Source organism: Chenopodium album, chromosome 6 (assembly GCF_948465745.1).
Source record: "Chenopodium album chromosome 6, dcCheAlbu1.1, whole genome shotgun sequence".
NCBI lineage: Eukaryota > Viridiplantae > Streptophyta > Magnoliopsida > Caryophyllales > Amaranthaceae > Chenopodium > Chenopodium album.
This window is the reverse complement of record NC_137839.1, coordinates 71,267,411-71,280,612: the sequence shown is the minus strand read 5'-3', so window position 1 is coordinate 71,280,612 and position 13,202 is coordinate 71,267,411.

Below are 13,202 nucleotides of genomic sequence, written 5' to 3'. Positions count from 1 at the left end.
CATGTCCAAAGGATAGTTATCCACTGCCTAAGATCAACAGTCTGGTCGACTCAACAGCCGGACATGCCCTGATGAGTTTCATGGACGCCTATTCAGGTTTCCATCAGATCCCCCTGTGGAAAAAAGATCAAGAAAAGACGGCATTCGTCACTGATCAGGGGTTGTTCTGTTATACTGTGATGCCGTTTGGTTTGAAGAATGCGCCTGCTACCTTCCAACGAATGATTAATACGGTCTTCATTAATCAAATCGGAAGGAATGTAGAGGCGTACATTGATGATATGATAGTCAAATCCAAACAGCAGGCGGATCACCTTGCTGATCTCCGAGAAACATTCGCCACACTCAGGCGGCACAAGGTCATGCTTAACCCAAAAAAGTGTGTCTTTGGTGTTGAGTCTGGGAAGTTTCTCGGATTTTTGATTGACCAAAGAGGAATAGAGGCCAACCCTGAGAAAATACAGGCGGTAATCGACATGCAGTCGCCCCGTACTGTGAAGGAAGTGCAAAAACTAACAGGTTGTCTGGCAGCCCTGGGGAGATTCCTTAGCCGTTCAGGCGACAAGTGTCTCTACTTTTTCCAGGCAATCAAAAAGAAGACAAACTTTGAATGGGGGGATGATGCAGAGGCGGCCTTTCAAAGGCTAAAAACTCATCTTCACTCTTTGCCGAGGCTTGTCAGCCCTTTGCCTAAAGAGAAGCTCTTCATGTACTTAGCCGTCTCTGATCATGCCCTCAGTGCTGTCCTCTTAGCTGAAAGAGACGGCATCCAGCTCCCGGTGTATTTCATAAGCCATGTTTTGAGAAATGCGGAGCTTCGGTACCCCATGGTTGAGAAATTCGGCCTTGCCCTTTACATGGCCATCAAGAAGCTTAAACCTTACTTCTTGGCGCATGCGGTAGAGGTCTATACTGACCAACCGATCAAACGGCCACTCACAACCTTGGAGTCTTCTGGACGAATGCTCAAATGGGAAATCGAAATACAAGGATTAGAAATCACTTATGAATCAAGGAAGGCAATAAAGGGACAAGCATTCGCTGACTTTATTGTCGAAATGACAAGGCCGGTTGTTCCGGACAATACGGACCAGGTCTGGAAAGTATATGTGGATGGGAGCTCCACTGTGAACGGCTGTGGTGCGGGGATTATCTGTCAATCTCCTGAAGGAGATAAGTACGAATACGCACTACGGTTCAAGTTTCAGGTCTCTAATAATGAGGCCGAGTATGAGGCCCTGCTGGCCGGCATCCGGTATTGCAAGGCGGCAGGGGCGAAGAAGGTATCCGCCTGCTCTGATTCTCAACTGGTCGTACTCCAGGTTAATGGAACGTACGAGGCCACTCATCCGGCCATGATAAAGTATTTGCAGGCGGTCAAGAGTGAAGTTGGGTCACTTGAAGAATTTCATCTAACTCAGGTGCCCAGGTCTTCAAACAATCAGGCGGATGCTCTGTCCAAGTTGGCATCATCCGCCTCCTGTGAAACGCCTCGGTCAGTCTTCTGGGAGGTCATGGAAAAAAGAAGTATATCAGAGGAAGACCCCATTGGAATTCTTGACCGAAGCTCAACCTGGATGGACAGCATCCGGACCTATCTTACTGACGGCACGCTCCCTGACTCACCACGGGAGGCGGCTGTTCTAAAAAAACGAGCAGCTAACTTCGAGTTACGGCAAGGAGAGCTCTTCAGGGCTGGCTTTTTGAAACCCCTGTTGAAGTGTGTTACCCCTGAAAAGGGGAAGGAAGTTCTCGAAGAGTTGCATTCAGGATTCTGCGCCTCCCATATAGGCGGCAGATCCCTCGCGGCCAAGGCCAGGCGGCTTTACTTTTGGCCGACTCTGGAGTCGGATGCCATGGAAATAGTGAAAAAATGTGACAAGTGCCAAAAGTTTGGCAAGCTCATCCATCGTCCGGCTACAGACCTGACGGCCATCCACAGCCCAATACCCTTTGCCAAATGGGGCATGGACATTCTGGGGCCATATACAACTGCACCAGGCGGCAAGCGCTATATATTTGTGGCTGTGGATTACTTTACTAAGTGGGTAGAGGCTGAGGCAGTAAAAAACATCAAGACTAAAGACGTCATTTCCTTTATCTGGAGGAACATAATCACTCGTTTCGGGGTGCCCATGTCTATGGTTTTTGACAATGGTCCTCAATTTGAGACGCCTCAACTCAAGACTTGGCTGGGAGACCAGGGGGTCTCAAGCTTCTTCGCATCAGTCGGCCGGCCACAAGCAAACGGCCAGGTCGAAGCCTTCAACAAGTTAATCTCAGACGGAATTAAAAAGAAGATTGAGCGGGCTGGTGGCCTTTGGGCGGATGAATTACCACACGTCCTTTGGTCCATCAGAACGACTGCTAAAGGGGCAACGGGAGAAACCCCGTTCCTAATGGCGTATGGTGCAGAAGCTGTTCTGCCCATCGAGCACTATGAGCCTACCCTTCGAATCATGTTGTATGATGAAGAGGCAAATTGGGAGGCCATGCGCCTAGCATTGGACTCACTTCCAGAACGCAGGGGCAATGCTGCCTTGCGTCATGAGATATACCGTCTGAGAATGACTCGGGCTTATAACAAAAGAGTACACAAGCGTCCTCTCAAAGTGGGGGACTTTGTGCTACGGAAAATGGAGGCAGTCGGTAGGGCGAATGAACAGGGAAAGCTAACCCCAAATTGGGAAGGCCCCTACCGAATTTATGAGGAGATAAGAGACGGCACCTACCGCCTGGAAGAACCAGACGGCAGGCAGCTGCCCAGAACTTGGAATGTAGACAACTTGAAAAAGTACTACTTCTAAGTACGAATGTAAAGACCTCAATTTTGTAAATCTCACGTATAGTTAATGAGAATATGCCTTCATTTCCCAACTTATCTTTTTATTTAAGTTTTTTAAGTGCCGCCTGTACCAAATAAAGACGGCCAATATGTCTGAAAAACGTCTGTCCCAACAGCAGACGCCCCAATCCCTCTGAAGGAGCCGATTGTTTTAGAACAGTCGTCCCTACGAAATTCATCAAGTTTACACCAACACTTGATGAATATTTACTTGATCATTTAAGAGGCCTAAGGCCAGATAAAAACATGATGAGGCCTATGGCCGGATGTTAATAAACAAAAAGAGACCGAATGGTCACAGTCTGCTCCAACATGAGCATGACCGTCTGCTCCAACATGAGTCAGATAACCGGCGACGTCCATTTGGGCGAATTCGTCGAGGAGAAGCATCTCCCATTTGGGTGGCACATTGCTCTACGAATATATCAAGCGGCCCTACCGAATGCTTAGGCAGCATTCGCAGTCGTTTGTTTTAATCGAAAGTGAAATCTAAAAGACCTGAATTTTCTATTTAACGCAGTCGTCACTGTTTCATGAGTAGAGGCTAATTGAGGCATAAAGCCGGATGCGCCTGTTATTGCTCAGGGGCAAAACAGGCGGAATATTTTATACAAGTTAAGTTAACTACTTAGCAATTATTGAGGCTATTGGCCGGATGACGTCTGATCCTTGCCTATGGGGCAAGGCAGGCGGACAATTATTTTTAAAAGAAAATTGGTTAAGTTACAAACTTAGCATTTTATCTCAAAGAGGCTTATGGCCGGAGGCGCTTGTTTTTTGCTTATGGGGCAGAACAAGCGGAGGTTTACCCTTAGCAAATTAGCTAAGTTGGAAATTTGAGTTAGTTCGAGCCAATGGCCGAATGAACACTTATGTTTGCCAATTCTGGATGGACGTCTGCCGCGTGGTTTGGGGCAATCACCATAGTGATTGATTGACTTAGAAACCATGCATACTCTTCTAAGTATCAAAAATTTCTAAGTCAATCAATCCAATAAACCGAAACCACCCGACATCCGTCCAGGGGCAAGAACATTCGCATGGTATACAGGTTATAATACTTAGCCAAAAACATGCAATGAAAAATTCAAAAATGCAAAGGACAACAACAATATGGATAACTTCAGCCAAATAGCCGAAGGATTTAAATTAAAGACCAATCGTCACCAGACGATTGGTTAAGATTGTTATCTGGCAAAGCCAGAAAGATTGTCAAATTACCCGACCCCTCGGTCGGTAAAGATACAAATACTCGGCACACAGGCCGGAAAAACAAAGTACTTGGCCATTCGGCCACAGAAACAGAAAAAATAAAAAGCTTAAGTGATCAGGGGAGAGCCTCTTCAGTGGCAGCCGGCTTGTCGTCCTTCGGCTGCTCTTCCTCCTTTTTCTCTGGCTCCTCCGCCTGATCCTCCTCCTCACCACCAGAGGACGACTCCCCAGAAGAGTCGGACCCAGAACTTTCCTCGGCCTCAGCATTCTCAGCCTCTTCAATAAGGCGAGCGTCGAATGCTTTGCTGGCTTCGTCAAATTTGGATTTCCAAATCTGATAGTCCGAGTCCGGCTGTACAGCCGCCCAAGTGTCCCGCATGATGGCTTCATAATCGCTCATCATTTGCTTAACAAGAGCCTCTCTCTCTTGATCAGCCACGGACTCAAACTTGGACTTCAGCTGATGCTCCTGGTTGCTGAGGCGCTGCTCCAGGCGGCCCACCTTCTGCTTGGCTCTCTCGGCCTCTTCTTTGGCATCTTGAAGAGGCTCGAGCTTCTCCTTAAGAGTTGTAATCTCTTTCTTAAGGGAAGTGATGCGCAGGCGGGCCGAGTCCAGGTCCTTCTTCACCTGCATATTGGCTTCCGCCTGCGAATACATCATATCAAGCGTCAGATACTCATTCTGAGCAATATCAAATTGAGCTCGATCCAGGGCGGACTCGGCCTGAGCTTTAGCGACTGTTACCTCTTTGGATTTCTCCTTGAGGGGTTGCCTGAGCCCTTGGACGCGCAGCATGGCCTGCAAAAGAGCCGAATGGTTAAAACCAGGTGGAAAAAGGAATAATGCTTAAAAAAAAAAAAAAAAGAGAAAGTTGCTTGAGCTAACTCATACCTCGCAGAGGTTCCCCAAGATGCCATCCAAGTCAAGGGTGCCGACTCCTCTGACAGACGCCTTGTCGTCAGGATCGACCGCCCTCAGCATGGACTTGGCCATCTGGACTACAGTCGGCCTCTGCACCGGAACTGAGAAGGAGAGAAAGTTAGAGAAAATAACTAAAGTACATCTATATGGGAGAACAAGGGGGGCGAATGAATTTTACCGTCGTCCTTCTGTTCCTCCTCTCTCCCCAGGCTTCTCTTCTCTCCTGCTGAGCCGACAGCAGTGGTGGGTTGCTTAAAGCCACCCTTCGATGCCCTCTGGGCATCCGGTTTGCTGATCTCCTTTTCAGCTTCGAGAGGAGAGGCGTCTGGGCCCTTCTTGGGCTTATGAGCAACGTGCTTCCGGCCGCCCTTGCCGGATGCGCTCACATCACCCGCCCTAGTCTTTTGGATTTTAGGGTCGGATGGTTTTGAAGGAGATTTGGAAGGCGCACCCTACATCAACACAAGATAAACGCAAGTTAGAAATCATTCGGGCAAATTTAATATTGATCAGAAATAAAAGAGCAATTTTCTACCTTGGAGGTGCCGCCAGTTTTCTGTTCATCCACTTTGGTGTGGGTGGTTACTTCTGCCCTGTTTAAAACGTTCGACCTATATCGAGCAGCAGATACAACCGGCTTCCTTGTGGCCGAGAGCTTTTCCATTGCTTTATCTGCAAAAATGAACAAGTGATTAGCATCATTAAACAAGTACTGAAAAGCGGAAGTAATTTGCATATAAAACAGACGACCGACTACCTCTCGGCATCTCAGAACTTAGCCCACAGGCGGCTAAGAATGTCCCTTCTTCAAACCACTTGTACAAAGGGAGATAGCATTGAGGGGTGACCTCTTTGTCCCCCTCATCATTCGTCCACACGGACACGGTAAACAACCCCGCGTCCATGATCTCCTCCTTTGCCCGCCTGGGAATAGGCGGCAATGCGCTCCTGCCTGCTAGGAGAGGTGGATCCTTATTCCACCTGTTATACTTTTGGTTCAGGCGGCTGTCGGCAGACTTGACTATATAAAACTTAGTCCTCCAGTCTTTCCACTTGTTCTCTTTGCCAACAGTCATCATGTACCCCTTGCAAGTGGTCAAGGTGTACCAGCCTTCACCGCCCCTAGCAGGCGCCCTGCTCAGATAGTGCATATGGGCGAATGCTTCAAAGCTCGCCTCCACCTGCAGCATCTCACAGGCGGCAACGTACCCCAGAATATTGATCCAGGAGTTGGGTACAAGTTGTCAGATACCTAGTTGGTATCCGTCCAAGATCCTCTCCACGGCCGGATGGAGAGGGAAGCGGAGGCCAGCCTGGAAGGCCGCTTCATAGCAGCCGAATGCTTTGTCTTGATAGCTGGCCAGGCTCGGCCAGGTTATGGTGTCGCCCTCGTTAGGGACCGACAAAGTGTAGCCATAGCCTAGGACGACCTTGCGCCTAAAATTGGCAAGGCCGGATGCCATGGCACTCCGCCTGCCTGGCGGAACATGCTGATAGTAGGGGGCTCTCTCCAAGCGCCTGGAAGCACTCGGCTCGGCCCAGCTTTCCCCTCTATCCACTGCCAGGGACTCTCTGGCAGAATCTATGTTTGACCTAGCCTCCTCTGATTTTACGGAGGCATTTTCTGAAGAAGATGACGAGGCCGACTCGTCATCAGAGCTCTCATTAGAGCTAGGGGACCGCCGACTGGTGCCAGCGGGGTCCTCCCCTAGACTCTCTTCCGGCGCCTGTCCAGAAGGCCCGGGTTGATATTCTTCATCCGCCTCCCCCAGGATTCCATCACTGGGAGTTCCACTAGATGTGGGCGAATGGTAATAAGTGGGGGTAGGAGGAAGATAGGAAGGGCTGTCAGGGTGTTCCGACAGCTCACTTCGAGGCACCCTTATTGAGCCGTCTGAAAAAACAGTCGACCCATCCGAATGGTAGAAAACTCCATCGGAGCTACACTGTCTTGCTGTTCTTTTGATTCTGGCCATAGTGTCCTGCACAGACACGGAAACGGTCGGATTCGGAGAAGTTCGCAAAGCAGGGTCTTTGGCCAAGCATTCGGCACTGCTAGTTCTAGACTCAGCCGTCCCCGGTGACCGGCTGATCACTATCCTACGCCGTGCCGCATGCAATTGGGGAACCATTTTTTCGAAAACAAAGAAAAAATGAAGAGTAAAAAGAAAATACAGGTGTTACCTTTAGAAGAAGGGAGAAAGACGCCTGGTTGACTAAAGAACAGTCGAACTGGTAGCCGAGTGTCGGATGCTTGAAAAACGCTTAGGGAATTTTGAGATTCTTTAAGTCAAAAAGTCCAAGATTCTCCAGAGATTCGCCAAGGTGTGAATCCACGAGGGGGGTCAAACCTTACTATTTATAGGGGGGTAAAAACCCTAATTTTTCCCTCCAGTAATTTTTGAATCTGACCACTCAGATACTGACACCTGTCACAGGAGTCGCGTGCAATGCACGTGTCCCCTGTGAGGGGCAAATGATTTGGGTATTTTATACCCGGCCAAGTGGCCCAATTAGAAAGTGCCACGTGTCCTCCATATAGGTGCCATTTGGACCTACGGAATGATGACACGTGGAGGGAGGACTCTTCTCCGTCCTACGTGGACAGAAAGTCCAGCAGGGACCATTCAGTCGGCGACACGTGTCACCCAAAAGGTGCTTCAGAATCCTTTTGGGCACAGTGACACGTGTCACTCAGGTATTGGCCCTGGGATGGCGGCCTTCTAAGGCCCAAATCCCGAGGCGCCGCAAACCGGCGTGACCTAACTCCTAGGTCACGAGATCCTAGGAGGGCACACTCTTCTCTATAAATAGGGACATTACGTCATTTATGACGACACACGAAAAAAGAGAGAGAATTTTTGACACACAATACGAGACAATACGTCACTTACCACAGAGCTGTCGTTTTCAAGGAACACACAGCACTTTACCTGAGCTTGGAATTCAAGCAGATTACTTTACTTCCGCACGTTTTATCTCTGAATATTTACTGACTTAGTCTTCGGAGGCGGACTACCGACCATCCGGCGGTCCGTTTGCTTTGCAGGTACAGGCATCCTCAGTTGGATCCAGTTTCAGTGTTGTAACTCTCCCGAGGGACAAAAACCCCCGAAACACTAGGAGTCTAGGAGAACCTTATGTTAACAATGTATATTATTCACCTGAGTTTTTTTTTTTTTTTTTTTTTTTTTTTTTTTTTTTTTTTTTGAATTTAAATGAACTTATAAAAATTTACTAATCTTAGGTTTTGTTTGATTGAAAGTTAATTTCCTTGAAAATAGAATTTTTTTACCTGTAGAGTTGTAAGGATTATTAAAATGAAGTTGTTTTTGGTTGGAGGGAAATAAGGAAAGCATGATTGAAGGAATATGATATGTGACCTTTCATTAGCTTAGCGTACTATATATATACAAAGTACCTAGGAAACGACTATACAATGATATTAAATACATCATCACAGATACATAGGCTAATACAACCCCGCAGTCGTAGCGGGAGGTAATCGAACGCTAAGGCTGGAACGAAAGTCTTCAAACAGTATTTGTGGCAGCCCCTTTGTGAATATGTCAGCAATTTGATAGCGTGAGGGGACGTGGAGAACACGAACTTGACCTCGGCTGACCTTTTCCTTCACGAAATGTATATCCGTCCATTTCGATATGTTTTGTTCGTTGATGCTGAATGGAATTGCCCGAGAGGTATACCACACTTACATTGTCACAATAGACGACCGTAGCTTTGTGAATTGGGTGCCGCAACTCAAGAAGTAAATTGCGCAACCAACATGATTAAGCCACCATATTGGCAACACCGCGATATTCGGCTTTAGCACTTGAACGAGACTAGGTGGGCTGACGTTTGGCAGACCAAGAGATGAGGTTGTTAGTTTGTCACCTAAGAAGACGCAATATCTAGAGGTTGAACGTCGAGTGTCAGGGCAGCTCCACCTCCCCCCCCCCCCAGCGAGCGTCGGTGTAGCAGATGAGTGCCGAGAGAAAGGAGGGGTATCGTAGAGATGCAATTCAAGCTTTACGGTGCCCTGCAGATATCAAAGAATGCGACAAAGAGCCTGCATATGTTCTTGGCGAGGGTCGTACATAAATAAACAAATTTGTTGGACTGCATATGATATGTCGGGGCGAGTGAAGGTAAGATATTGGAGGGCACCGGCGAGGCTGCGGTACAGAGTAGGGTCGTTAACAGGGGTCCGAGGTGGAACTTAGTTTTGCCTTGGAGTCAACTGGCGTAGATGAGGGCTTGCAGGATGACATGTTTGCCCGAGCTATTATTTCCTCGGCATAGGATTTCTGTGAGAGGAACAAACCATTGGGATGGTGAGTGACTGAGATGCCGAGGAAGGAGTTGAGGATGTCGAGGTCTTTCATTGCAAACTCGGATTTGAGTTTTGCCACGATGGAGAGCCGAAGCTTGTGAGAAGAGGCGATGAGGATGATATGATAAATAGTCATTCCAAAGGACATATAAATTCCCACAAACCATGGGAAATTACTCACCAACTCTTTCCTTGGCGAGTTGAATTTTTCAGGAAATGCAATATAAACAATTTAGCTTAATTTTTAGGAAAATGATCTAATAAGGAAAAAAAAATTCCCATAAAATGTAAATTCCTATGGGAAGTTACTTCCCCATGTGAACCAAAAAAGGCCTTAGTTTAAATGTAGATTGAATTTGAGTTGCCGTTATCAATTTTTAATTGAACTATCTTCTGTAATCTTACTAACCCTGGCCTTATCTAAACAAATAAGTGAAAATAATGTGAACAAGGCTCTGTTCTCTACACCTTAAAACAATTATGCTTAGTATTCAGTAAAATTAAGTTTAAAATGGTAAAAATTAAAAAAATTTAATGGCTAACAAATACGTAGTCAATAACCCCTATGGCTCTCAAAGCACTAAAAAAAATAATGATAATATAATTAAAAATAATAATTTTAATTTAGCAAAAATAACATAAAAAAGGGTCTAACTAATTAAATTTTCTGAACTTATTAGAAATAAGCTTTGGCAAATAAACTAAAATGAGAGTAACAAGTTAAATTATGCAAAAATAAAGTATGGCAAAGAAAATTAGGGCATGTTCTCTTCCGTTGAAATTCAGTTCAGTTCAGTTCAGTTCAACTCTTAATTTACGTCTAATGATATTGCTAATGATATAAAACCAAATTTCATTCTTTTAAGCTCTTATTACAACGACAACGACGACGACAACAACAACAACAACAACAACAACAACAACAACAACAACAACAACAACAACAACAACAACAACAACAACAATAATAATAATAATATTAACAACAACAACAATAATAATAATAATAATAATAATAATAATAATAATAATATTAATAATAATTATAATAATAATAATAATAATAATAATCAATAAGTAATAAATAATAATAATAATAATAATAATAATAATAATCAATAAATAATAATAATAATAATAATAATAATAATAATAATAATAACAATAATAATTGAAATAATAATACTAATAATAATAATCAATAAATAATAATAATAATCATCAATAAATAATAATAATAATAACAATAATAATAATAATAATAATAATAATACTAATAATAATAACCAATAAATAATAATAATAATCATCAATAATTAATAATAATAATAATAATAATAATAATAATAATAATATTAATAATAATATGTACATTTGTATATACACATATGTATAGTAATAAATAATCAAAGATCACTAATCCGTAGTTAAAAATCACTAATTAATAAGTTCAGTTCAGTTCAGTTCAGTTCAGTTTAGTTCAGTCAATCGGAACAGGCCCTTAGTCTAGTAGTTCACCAAAAGTTCAATAAAAACGAATAAGTTTAGTACAAGTGTTTTTTTTTTATTTTGGCATAAACATACAAAGTTTACCAAATACTCCCTCTGTCCTTTTTTTAGAGTCCTATTTCTAACATTTATTACTCACATAAGAAAGAGAAATGAGACTCTAATAAAAATCCCTCCTAAAATGTGTTCGGTGAGATTCGACCCCTGACCTCAGGCTTGAAAATCGGAGAAATAGCCAACTACTCTAACCTCTTATCTCTACCAAATATTATGCTGAGGAGAACATTGCCAAAGGAAAAAAAAAAAAAAAAAAAAAACATAGTAGTATAAGAGTGCATACCTAAATTTAGAAAAAGCAACCCAAAATCCGTCTAAATTCAGATCGGGCTAACTTTGATCAGCTCTACCTTTAACTTTTACCTACTTTGGACTTGATGGATAAAAAAATACTTGTCCCATTATATAATACTATACTAGTCACTTTGTTTATTTTTCTGTGGCATGGAACATCAATTACTAGGCCAAATTAAATATGAGTAGATGCAAGTAGCCAAAATAGGTAACATGTAATATAAAACAATTTGTATATCAAAAGTTACTAATAAAGTATTGGATTAAATGGTAAGGAAGTTGTTTTACCTTAATTAGAAATTTAGGATATTGGGTTTAAAATTTGATAACACACTAATTATAGAGTGTGATTTTCCTGAATCTGTATTACTTAGAGTCTGCTATGCTCCGAATTATTTAGTTGAATTTTTCAGGAAATGCAATTTCCTATAGTGTCAACCAAACAATTTAGCTTAATTTCTAGAAAAATAATCTAATAAGAGCAAAAAATTTCCCATTAAATGTAAATTCCTATGGGAAGTTACTTCCCCAATATCCTCATGTGAACCAAAAAAAGGCCTTAGTTTAAATGTAGATTGAATTTGAGTTGCCGTTATCAATTTTTAATTGAACATATTTTCTGTAATCTTATTAACCCTTGTCTAAACAAATAAGTGAAAATAATGTGAACAAAGGCTCTATTCTCTCCACCTTAAAACAATTATGCTGAGATTCAGTAAAAATAAGTTTTAAATGGTAAAAATTAAAAAAATTAATAGCTAACTAATAAATAGTCAATAACCCTTGTGGCTCTCAAAGCACTAAAAAAAATAATGATAATAAAATTAAGAGAAGGTTTTGTGTGAGTCCAGTTTCACATGAGTCCGATTATACTATCATCTCCTACCCACTGTCACTGCTCAGTCTCTGCCGGCGACCTTCTCTCTCCCAACCAACCCCGATGCTGGCGACCCTCCCCCACCTTTTCTGGCTTTTCAAACTTATCGTCACTCTGAATTCTGAAACAGAATATTTGAAGTTATTGCCCCAGAAAAAGCTTCGATTATCTCAAACCCCATTACTCTCTAAATTCAACAAGATTTTAAGAACCCAAATTCTTCGTGTTCTTCATTCATCAATTTCTCATAATTGAAGAAACCCAATTCACAGACCCCCCCCCCCCCAACTTTCTCTCTCTTGTTAAAACTTACATGGTGGGTTTTTCTTAATTACTTTACTAATTTCTTTTTTGTTCTTCTTTAATTTGCTCTTGTTCTTCTTACTATAGTGGATACCATATTACCTTCTACTTTGTTCTCTGCTTCATCTCCTCTTCTATCTCCTCAATGTCTTCCCATCGTTATCAGCGTGCAGTACTACACTGGATGAATTAACGGTGGAGAAATGGAGGGTCTGGGTTTTGGCAAAACTAACCTATTATATATCTGATATATATATATATATATATATATAAAACCTAATTTTGGACAATTATAATGTAATTTCTGACAATTATAATCTAATATCTGACCATTATAATTTAAACTCTGACAATTAAAACCTAATATTTGACAATTATAATCTAATACCTGATAAGTATAATCTAATATCTGACCATTATGATCTAACTTCTGACTAGGGATGTCAGTGGGGCGAGTCAAGTAGGAGACCTGCCCCATCCCCGATTGGAGCGGGGATGGGTCTCGGTTTGGCGGGTGGTGGGGCGGGGATGGGGATAAAAACTATACCCACCATGGGTGATGGGGCGGGGGTGGATTTTAAGTTGTACCCGCCCCATCCCCACCTCATACCCACATCTATATATATTTTAAAGCAAAATTACATACTTTTATTCTATTTATAAAATAATTATAGGAAATACAATATTAATTATAATACTTTGTACGACACTTATATTATAACACAAAAATGTGTATAGAATGTTTTATTTTATAATTCGTATTAATTATGTAAGATTGTTTATTTGAGATACGGATATTAGGTGGATCTTGGGTGGGGATTAGGCGGGTCTTTGGTGGGGATTAGGC